This window comes from Hemiscyllium ocellatum, unplaced genomic scaffold (genome assembly GCF_020745735.1).
Source record: "Hemiscyllium ocellatum isolate sHemOce1 unplaced genomic scaffold, sHemOce1.pat.X.cur. scaffold_520_pat_ctg1, whole genome shotgun sequence".
Classification (NCBI taxonomy): Eukaryota; Metazoa; Chordata; class Chondrichthyes; order Orectolobiformes; family Hemiscylliidae; genus Hemiscyllium; species Hemiscyllium ocellatum.
The window spans coordinates 287,026-298,685 of NW_026869097.1; the positions used below are offsets into that span (position 1 = coordinate 287,026).

The 11,660-nt window shown below is 40.5% G+C and overlaps 1 non-coding gene across 1 annotated transcript; it reads right to left on the reverse strand.

The window, feature by feature from the left end:
• Positions 1-3,081: 3,081 nt before the first annotated feature.
• Positions 3,082-3,154, reverse strand: trnac-aca (transfer RNA cysteine (anticodon ACA)). Its single transcript has one exon. It is a non-coding gene; the product is annotated as a tRNA-Cys (tRNA).
• Positions 3,155-11,660: the final 8,506 nt, after the last annotated feature.

Consider the following 11,660-nt stretch of genomic DNA (forward strand, 5'->3'; position numbering starts at 1 on the left):
GAATGGTTTTTTCCCAGTAGGGTACAGAACAGTGGTGCAGCGAGTGCCGCATGTGCCACAAATTGGATATCACTTTGGCGTGAGCAAAACGGAGGCTAAAATACAAACACATTTTCACTGGCCTGGAATGCAGATGAATGTAGTTGAATTTTGCCAGACGTGTCATACATTTCAACTAACCAAAAAACCATGGGAAATAATAAAGCCTGCACCTTTAACACCTGCCGCAGCGTTCAAGGAATATGTCTTAATTGTCTTGATGCATTATGTAGGTTCCCTATATCCAAGAAAAGATGGGAATAAGTATTAATTAACATAACTGGATGTATTGACGAGATTTCCAAATGCTGTTCAATTGTGCAATATGACAGCTAAAAGAATTGAGGAAGAACTACGATTTTTTAAAAAAAAACTAGGGAAAGACGACCATCAGAAATATAATTAGATCAAGGGTCAAACTTCACTTGCAAACTTTCCAGGGAGTATATAGATAGCTGAGGATTAAAACGTATCAAATCTAATGTGTGCCATCCAGAATCACAGGGTGCACTGGAAAGGCGACGTCAATTATTAAAGACTATGTTGAGGTTTTATGGTTCGGAGTAGCCAGATATTTCCATAAGGGAGTTGCGTCAGTGCTGTTTGTGATCTGACATATATCGAAAGAATCCACAAAACTAAAACTATGTGAGACTAATTTTGGGCAGAAAGAAAGAGGACCATTAACATTTAATAATGAAAAATTTAGAAGTCAGATTACAGAGACCACGCATTTGGACGATGTGTCAAATTTTAGAATTGGACTAAGTAATGGTGGAGAGTTGTCGAGACAGCACTTAAAAGTATTGCAGCAAATTTTGAATCAGGAAGTGTATGAGAAACAAAAAAAACCACAATTTTGCCACTGGGAACAATGTATTTCTTTAAATTTCATTAATCATTAAAACTTTAAAGCAAGGTTTAGAAGACCTTATCAAATTGAAAGGAAATTGAGTGAGGTTAGCCACTTGATAGGAACTCCTGGCGTGAAGGAATCTCACAGAACATGTGATGGGAATATGCGCTAATGGTATTTTGGCAGAGAACGAACGCAAGGGTAGAATGTGTTATTGACTACAACACACTGCGAAAAATCAATTTCAGAGAATTCTGCATTGGACGTTTCTGAAATAAAATTGGACAATGAAAAAGTTGTCCAATATTGGTAAAGTTATTCAGTTCTCTTCCAGAAGAAAATCGTAAGAGTTATTACACTGGCATGGGGAGATCTGCCGAAATAAGCTGGGAATTCCTAGACTAATTGTAGATAATGTAAATATAGGAAGTGCTGTTCTGATTTTGTAACATCCTTGCAGGCATAACCCTATAAAGTTGGTGCAAGTTCATAAGGAGATGTCACGTATGCTACAAGACGGCATAACCGAAGTGAGTTTCAATGAATGGAGTTCACCCATCATCATGGTGCCAAAGCCAGGTAAGACCCAACAGTTATGTGTGGACTATCACAAAGTCAATGTTGTTAGAAAGACTGGTGCATATACGCATCTGAAGTTGGAGGATTGTGTGGAAGAGATTGGAAGAGCAACTTACATTTCCAAGTTGAATTTCCTCAAAGGTTACTGGCAGTCAACTTTGTCAGAAAGATCAAAGGCAATTTTGTAACGCCAACTGGACTGCAGAAATTTAAAGTAATGCAGTTTGTACGGAAAACACTTCTCTCATATTTCAGAGGTTAACGGACAAGATAATTGTCTGATACACAACTGTTTGATGTGTGTTGTGCCTGGTGACATTCAGTCTCTCATGGATTGAATATTTACAGCATTTATCGGGCTTGTTTGATCGAATTCGGAAGTCAAGGTGGTTTGTAAACCTAGCTGAAAGTAAATCTGCCAAAGCGAAAGTCACCTTCTTGGGCTATGTCGTTGAACACGGAAAAATAGCCCCACTGGATACGAAAACGAAAGTTACGGGGGATTTTTATAAATTGTTGATGAAAAGAGCAGTATGACGGTTTACTGGATTGAGTGACTTTTACTGAAAGTTTGTGCTGACTGTTGGAAGTGGCACTGCTACACTCACCGAATTGCTAAAAACAGGCAAGAAATTCCAGCGAACACAAGAATTTCAAAAGGTATTTGAGAGCCTAAATACTTTGTTAACCATTGCCAAAGTATCAGCCACACGAAGATTTTCAGTGTGCCTATCGATGCCAGTGATGTGCATGTCTCTCTTCTTCTGCCCCTCTAATATCGACCTGTAAACCAGTTTCATTTGTATTCTGTGTTTATGGAACTTAATTATCAGGACTGCTGTGTATTTTTTGAAAAGCATAATTAAGTCTACTTTAGATAGCTAAGTTCTGTGGGTATTCTATATTCTGTTCATTGCGATTCATTCCTTACTTTTGTGAATAATTTTCTCGCTGTTTTAAAAACTGGAAGTCAACCTAGCCAAAGTATTCTAAGTAAATCTTACTACACACTCACCAAAACAAATAGCGACGTTACGTTCTGGATTTCCTGCATAAGAATGTTTTGAGTGGTCTGTCCTAGGCAAAACGGGAGTTATTTTTCTCAGAGCAGAGCTGATGGTGAGGAGACATGATTGACGTGTACGAAATAATGAGGAGCATGGAATTACGGATTGAAGGAAACATTTGCTTTTGTTTGATCACTAAAGTTTGTAGATTTCAGACAGCTTTGAATAGATTTGTCGGAAAACTTTATCAGTCTGCAAGTGGAAGACTCTGGAACTGACTCTCTATAAAGATTAGTTGGACATTTAACTCTTCATTCTTCTCTGATTGCATTGGCCAAGGAGTTTCAAAAAATGCTCAAAGCCGAGCATTCCCGCGAGCAACAGTGATGCGATCGGTGGCTTTGTGAAATAGAAAGGTACCCAGGACCAACGTGTGCGATTCGTCGGCTTCCCTCCTGTGATGATGCTGGAACATTGACTCTCATGTTATCGTGGACATTTAATGGAGGCATTCTCGTTAATGCAGATGAAGAACTCATACCTTATTTCGGCTGCAGAGAAATCAGTTTTTAAATGCGTAATGAAATCCTGCACTGCCCTCGAGCCAGGTAGGACTCGAACCTACAGTCTCCTGATCTGTAGTCAGGCGCATTACCCATTGCGCCACTGGCACGATGGACAGCGGGGTGATTAAGAGCCGTGATGTTAGCACGGGCATGATTAATAGCAGTGATGTTCACTCATTGACTAAGCAATAAAGATAATCACTGTCACTGCTTCAGTCCAATCTTCATCACTATTCAAAGCAGGTTTTTTTCTACCAAAAACACGTATGTCCATTATTTCCGTCTCTGAAACATTTACAGCAAGGTAAGGGACAGAGGTGTTCATGGTGTATACCTTCCCATCAATCCCAGTCACGAATACACAGCCAAACGTCTCCCAACTACACCACATCCTCATGGACCAAAACAATGATTTCAAACAATATCATTTATTTTTATCTCTATTCACATTAAAGATAGATAAACCAGCAGGGACCTGATAAATTAAAAAAAAGATAAAACTGAACCAGGAATAGCGGCGGCTGACTTGGGTCTGTTTCTGGGAAGAAGACCCAGGCTGTCTTTGGCTTAATTCGCGACCCCAGATACACTATGTTTGCGTCCAGAATTATATAATGACCAAACATGAAACCTCTAACTGGGCTATAACACCTGGCGCTTACCTCCCCTTTAGCCCTCACTCACCGACTATCGTTTTGAGGCGACAACATTTCATTCCAATGATCATTCGCCGCACGCATACTCACCAATCATGTTAACCTTTTCCATGCTGCAGGACTCCATCGTGAGAGGAACTGACCGGGGTTTTTGTGGCAGAAGACTGGATTTAAGGATGGTGTGTTGCCTTCCTGGAGTCAGGGTGAAATACATCGCCGTTCTAATTTTTAACCGTATGCTTTTGTTTCATTTTCACTGTGTTTAAGGTGTTTTTTTTCGGAGTGTTGTGTTCTTTCAGAACGACATAATTCAGTCTATTTTGGAAGGACTAAGTTCTGTGGGTATTCTATATATTTTTAAATTTTTGTATACGTGATTTTGTGATTTTTTATAATTATCTAATTGGGTAATTATCACTGTACACTTAACGAAAAGGAATATAATGTTACGATCTGCGTTGTCGGCTTAATAACTTTTTGAATGATTTAGCCTAGCTCATAACAAATTGGAAGATAGTTGATGGATTAAAAGAGCAACGGATATGTGCCTTCGTCTTCATTTCGGGTGTTGATTTGGATTGTCGCGGACAGTTCTTGGCAAAGCATGTCCCATTTAGGTACAAAGGATTGTTTGACTATGGACGATGAAAAGTTGGCATTTTTACAAAAAACTGATTCAGCCAGGCTTCTGGAATAAGCAAAAATGTTGGGGTTGTATTTGCGTCTTTCTGTGAGAAAAGGAGAGGTCACTCCTCGCAGTAGCTCAGCATTTCACCCAGCTGGAAAATTCATGAGAATTTGCAGAGATGTTTGAATGTTAATTGAATATGAAGCAGCTTGAGTTAGACGCGAGAGATAAGGAAAAGAGACCAGATTTCAAGCAGTTCCAGGTACGATTCGAAGAAGAGAGAGCAGAAGAGCAGAGAGAAAGGCTGACAGAGATTGAACTTCAGAAATTGGCAATTACTAAAGGAATTCACATTAAAACGCTGGAGATAAATGCTGAAGATAAGATTACACTGGAAGAGCATATTGTTAAAACGACAAAGAGTGCAGCTGAAATGGCTGATTGTAATGAACTGATCCATAAAACAAGGATGGGCTTCCAGAATCATTTTAAGACCGAGGGATAGAAATTGGGAAAAGAGAAATCCTCACGTGGAAAGGGAAAGTTAAGTCTCTGTGAAGATCATGAGGATAACTTATCACAGGATATATAGGAAAACCTTCAAGGGAACAAGATCTGAGGTTTTCATTGCAATAAAGTAGGCCACATGAAATCAGTATTGGAGAACTATGGAAAGCACTGTAAAATTAAATGCAGGAAAACAAAACAAGCCTGGATGTTTTGTTGGCTTGGTAATAAAAAGCACAGTGGAGGCTGGAAAGCTGCATCAGAGTGCACAAACAGATCAGAGGTTGGGAAGGGGGAAGTGCCATGTCTGCTTGAAAAATATAACTGCAAAGTTAAAGGTTATTTACCTTGGCGAGGAGTAGCAAATAGACAGGTAACAGTATATAGGGACACAGGATCGTCTCAGTCTGTGATGCAGAAGGATGGGGAAATATGTACTCCTGAAGAACTATGTGTACAGGAATTCATGGTGGGACGAAACATTGCCTAGTGATGTACAGTGAAGCTAGAGTGGGCAGAAAAGAGTGGGGAATTTGTAGTGGGAGTTCTGGACAAACTCTCAGCTCCAAGAATACAATTTGTGCTTGCAAATGATATCGCTCAATCACCGGTTAGCCTGCTTCATACTCCAGTTGAAAAGCCAGTCGAGCTGCAGGCAAGAGTAGCAATGCAGGACGTTGATAAAGGAATTTTCCCAGATTGTGTCTTTACGCGATCACAGACTCACAATCGAAAGCAAGAGAAATCAAAAAGCACAGATTAGGAAGCTGAAAAATGATTGCATCCATTTATGTTAATTAGTACTCATTCCCATCTTTTATTGAATGTAGGGAATCTACACAATGCATCAAGATTACAATGTTTTTAATATCAAGTAAGTGGGACACAGCAGGGGACAAACGTTAAAAATGCAAGTATATTCAGCTCAGCTATGCTACTGAGTTACAGCAGAAAGATGAAAAATTAAAACGCTTGGATCAGAAGACACATATTCGTTAGGAGAGTGAATGCATCCCTGTGTGATATTACTTAGCAAATGATATGTTAAGGAGGAAATGGAGACCAACATATATTTAAACATGTGAGAAATGGGCAGAATGTTTTTTTTTCCAGTAGGGTACAGAGAAGTGGTACTGCGAGTGCCACATGTGCCAAAATATTGGATGTCACTTAGGCGTGAGGAAAACGGAAGCTAAACTACAAAGATATTTTTACTGGCCTGGATTGCAGATGAATGTAATTGAATTTTGCCTGACGTGTCATACGTTTCAAACCATGGGAAAAAAATAAAGCCTGCACCTTTACTACCTGCTGCAGCGTTCAAGGAATCTGTCTTAATTGTCTTGATGCATTGTGTAGGTTCCCTATATCCAAGAAAAGATGGGAATAAGTATTAATTAACATAACTGGATGTATTGACGAGATTTCCAAATGCTGTTCAATTCTGCAAGATGACAGCTAAAACGATTGAGGAAAAATTACGAGTTTTTTTAAAAAAAAAACTAAATAAAGACTACTATCAGAGATACAATTAGATCAAGGGTCAAACTTCACATCCAACTTTCTAGGGAGTATATAGATAGCTTCGGATTAAAATGAATCAAAGCCACTGTGTACCATTCAGAATCACATGGTGCACTGGAAAGGCGACGTCAATTATTAAAGACTATGTTGAGGTTTTATGGTTCGGAGTAGCCAGCTTATTTCCATAACGGAGTTGCGTCAGTGCTGTTTGCGATCAGAGATATATCAAAAGAATCCACAAAACTAAGATCATCTGAGACCAATTTGGGGCATAAAGAAAGAGGACCATTAAAATTTAATAAGGAAACATTAATAAGTCAGGTTACAGAGTCCACGAATTTGGACGATGTGTCAAATTTTAGAATTGGACTGAATAATGTTGGAGAGTTGTCGAGACAGCACTTAAAATTATCGCAGCAAATGGTGAAGCAGTATTTAAGTGTATGAGAAACAAAAAATCAGAATTTTGCCACTGGGAACAATGTATTTATTTAAATTTCATTAATTGGTGAAACTTTAGAGCAAGGTTTCGAAGACCTTATCAAATTAAGAGGAAATCGAGTGAGGTTAGCTACTTGATAGGAACTCCTGACATGAAGGAATCTCACAGAACGTGTGATGGGAATATGCGCTAATGGTATTTTGGCAGAGAACGAACGCAAGGGGAGAATGTGTTATTGAATACAACGCACTGGGAAGAACCAATTTCAGCGAATTCTGCTTTGGACGTTCCTGCCATAAAATTGGACAATGCAAAAGTTGTCCAATATTGGTAATGTTATTCAGTTCTCTTCCAGAAGAAAATCGTAAGAGTTATTACTCTTGCATGCTGAAATAAACTGGGAATTAATAACCTATTTGTAGATTATGTAAACATAGGAGTTGCTGTTCTGATTTTGTGACATCCTTGCAGGCATAACCCTATAAAGTTGGTGCAAGTTTATAAGGAGATGTCACGTATGTTCCAAGATGGCATAACCAAAGTGAGTTTCAATGAATGGAGTTCACCCATCATCATGGTGCCAAAGTCAGGTAAGACCCAAAAGTTATGTGTGGACTATCACAAAGTCAATGTTGTTAGAAAGACTGGTGCATCTACGCATCTGCAGTTGGAGGACTATGTGGAAGAGATTGGAAGAGCAACTTACATTTCCAAATTGGAGTTCCTCAAAGGTGTCTGACAGTAAACTTTGTCGGAAAGATCAAAGTCAATTTTGTAACGCCAACTGGACTGCAGAAATTTAAAGTAATGCCGTTTGTGCAAAAAAAAATTCACTCGTATTTCAGAGGTTAACGGACAAGGTAATTGCTGGATACACAACAGTTTGGTGTGTGGTGTGCCTGGAACATTCAGTCTCTCACGGATTGAATATTTACAGAATTTCTCGGGCTTGTTTGATCGAATACGGAAGTCAAACTGATTTGTAAACCTAACTGAAAGTATATTAGATTAGACTTACAGTGTGGAAACAGGCCCTTCGACCAACAAGTCCACACCGACCCGCCGAAGCGCAACCCACCCATACCCCTACACTTACCCCCTACCTAACACTACGGGCAATTTAGCTTGGCCAATTCACCTGACCCGCACATCTTTGTGACTGTGGGAGGAAACCGGAGCACCCGGAGGAAACCCACGCAGACACGGGGAGAACGTGCAAACTCCACACAGTCAGTCGCTGAGTCGGGAATTGAACCCGGGTCTACAGGCTATCTGCCAAAGCCAAAGTCACCTTCCTGGGCTATGTCGTTGAACACGGACAAATAGCCTCACGGGATGTGAAAACGAAAGTTATAGGGTATTTTTATACATTGTTGACGAAAAGAGCAGTACGATGGTTTACCGGATTGAGTGACTTTTTCTGAAAGTTTGTGCTGACTGTTAGAAGTGCGACTGCTCAACTCACCGAATTGCTAAAAACAGGCAAGAAACCTCAGCGAACACAAGAATTTCAAAATTTATTTGACAGCCTAAATATTTTGTTAACTATTACCAAAGTATCAGCCACACATAATTACACGAAGGTTTTCAATGTGCCAGTGATGTGAATGTCTCTCATCTTCTGCCCCCTCTAATATCGACCTGTAAACCAGTTTCATTTGTATTCTGTGTTTATGGGGTTAAATTATCAGGACTGTTGTGTATTTTTTTGAAAAGCGTAAGTAAGCCTACTTTAGATACTTAAGATCTGTGGGTATTTTATATCTGTTCATTGTGTTTCATTCCTTAGTTTTGTGAATAATTTTCTCTCTGTTTTAAAAACTGTAAGTCAACTTACAACTACACACTCACCAAAACAAACAGCGACGTTACACTCCGAATTTCCTGCATAAGAATATTTTTAGTGGTCTGGCCTAGGCAAAACGGGAGTTACTTTTCTCAGAGCAGAGCTGATTGTGAGGGGACATGATTAACGTGTATGAAATGATGAGGAGCATGGAATTACAGATTGAAGGAAACAGTTACTCTTGATCGATCACCAGGTTTGTAGATTTCAGACAGGATGCAGTAAGCTTTGAATAGATTTATCAGAAAACTTTATCAGTCTGCAGGTGGTAGACTTTGGAACTCACTCTCTATAAAGATTAGTTGGACATTTAACTCTTCATTCTTCTCTGAATGCATGGGCCAAGGAGTTTCAAAAAAATGCTCAAAGCCGAGCATTCCCGCGAGCAACAGTGATGCGATCCGTGGCTTTGCGAAATGGAAACGTGCGACCAAGGTGTGCGACTATTCGGCTTCCCTCCCGTGATGTCTCTGGAATATTGACCCTCAGGTTTTCGTGGGTATTTAATGAAGGCATTCTTATTCCTGCAGATTAAAAACTCATATCTTATTTCGGCTGACGAGAAATCAGTTTCCAAATGCGTAATAAATGCCTGCATTCTCCTCGAGCCAGGTAGGACTCGAACCTACAGTTTCCTGATCTGTAGTTAGGCGCGTTATCCATTGTGCCACTGGCCCAACCCACTGAGAACTGTATAAGAGCCGTGATGTTAGCACGGACATGATTAATAGCAGTGATGTGCACGAATTGAACAAGCAAAAAAAAGATAATCACTGTCACTGTTTCAGTCCAATCTGCACCACCTTTCAAAGCAGGTTTTTGTTTCAAGAAAAGGACACAGATGTCCATTATTTTCGTATCTGAAATATTTCCAGCAAGGTAAGGGACGGTGGTCATGGGGTACACTTTACCATCAATCCCAGTCACTAATACACAGCCAAACGTCTCCAAACAACACCACATCCTCCTGGACCACAACAATGATTTCAAAGAGTATCATTTATTTTCATCTCTGTTCACACTAAAGATAGATAAACCAACAGTGACCTGATAAATTAAAACAAGATAAAAATGAACCAGAAATAGCGGCGGCTGACTGGGGTCTGTTTCTGGGAAGGAGACTCAGGCTCTCTTTGGCTTAATTGGCGAGCCCAGAGCCACTGTGTTTGAGTCCAGAGTCATATAATGACCAAACATGAAACCTCTAACTGGGCTCTAGCACCTGGTGCTTCCCTCCCCTTTCGCCCTCACTCACCAACTATCGATTGAAGACGACAACATTTCGTTCCAATGATCACTCGCCGCAAGCATGCTCTCCAATCATGTTAACCCTGTGCATGCTGCAGGACCCATCTAAACTGATGATGTATAATGGCCAACAGTGTAGAAGAGGCAGTTCTACATGACCAAGCTGTAGGCATTGGTGCACCAACCAATCAGAGAAACTCATGGGCGCGCTGGGGACTCTGATCAATCATAGAATGCTGTTGGGCTCAACTAATCTATCCAGAACTTCCACATCCCAACGCTCAATCAAACTTCGCTTGAAAAATTCTTCCACTTCAAAACACAATTGTTAATGATGACTCTGTTCCCTTTCCCGCAGGTAAAAGTGAGAGCTGCAGATCCTGGAGATCAGAGTCAGCATGAGAGTGGTGCTCATGCGGACGTCTTCTTCCCCCATCTAAAAAAATCAGCAGACCGTTCAACACAGTTTTCTATGAACAATTCTCTATGAACAATTCTATGTTATCTTTCCTGAATGAAACACATTTTTTTTTCACGTCGCACCTCATTTTGTCTGGTATGACCGTTTGCAACATCTGTCACACAGCTTTGAACGGTAATCCTGTCAGTACTGAATTAATTTACAAAACTTTCGCATGGCAAACAGAAAGTGTGCATACCTTTTAAAGATGAGGAAATATGTCTGAATGTCTGAATGTGACTTGGATATGCTCACTGGTGACAGGAAGCGGTGGAAGGTATACATTCTTTTCCACTTTCTCCAATGTCCCATTCCACTGAACTCCACAACTTGCAGGACATTTTCTGTCGCGACCCTCTGGACCAGTATTCCTTGCATCCCAACAATTGCCCAGAAAACACCATTCCATAAAATCACAGAAGTTGCAGCTTTACCACCTGGTAGGGTACCATCAAGTATTGCATACAGCTCTGGTCACTGAATGTTGGAAAAATGTGAAATCTCTGGAAAGGGTTCAAAGGAGGTTTACGAGGATGGTGGCGGGGGTGAATCGAAAGTCTTACGAACAAAGTCTGAGGAGACTGAGGTTGTTTTCGTTGGAGAGAAGAAGGTTGACAGGTGACTTAATCATGATTTATATGATTATCAGAAGGTCAAATAGAGTGATGAGTGAGAGCCTCTTTCCTCAGATAGCGAAGGCCAACACGAGGAGCTACAGCATTGAATTGAATGCCGATTGATTTAGGACAGATAACTGTGCTAATTTCTTCACACAGAGAGTAGTTCCGGCGTGGATCAGCCTGCCTGCAACAGTCGTAGACTCACTGAATGTGAATTGGACATATATGTGGATAATAATGTAACGATGAAGGTTAGATGGGCATCACATTTTTTTCACAGGTCAGTGCAAGATCGAGGACCGAAGGGCCAACTGCACCGTAACGTTCTAATGTTTAAGCTAGTTAACCTGCTGGGTTACCATACCTCTCCTCACTGTGTGACTTTCCAGACACTGTTTTTAGTGATTGGTCAGCACTACTTTCAATCCAGGCAACTGTATTTCCTCCTCTGAATTTTATCACTGCACAATGGGGGAGAAAAACAGAGTCAGTGACAAAGCTGAGATCACCGACGTTCTGTATGGAATCAACAAAAGTTATCTTGATCTTCCAGTCTCCTGTGACTTCAATATTACACGGTGTTCCCAAGGCACTATTTCAGACTCTGGTCTGCTGCTGTGCTCCTTCAAGGCACAGCACAAGCTGGAAGAACGGCACCTCATTTTCTACTGACAGACTCTGC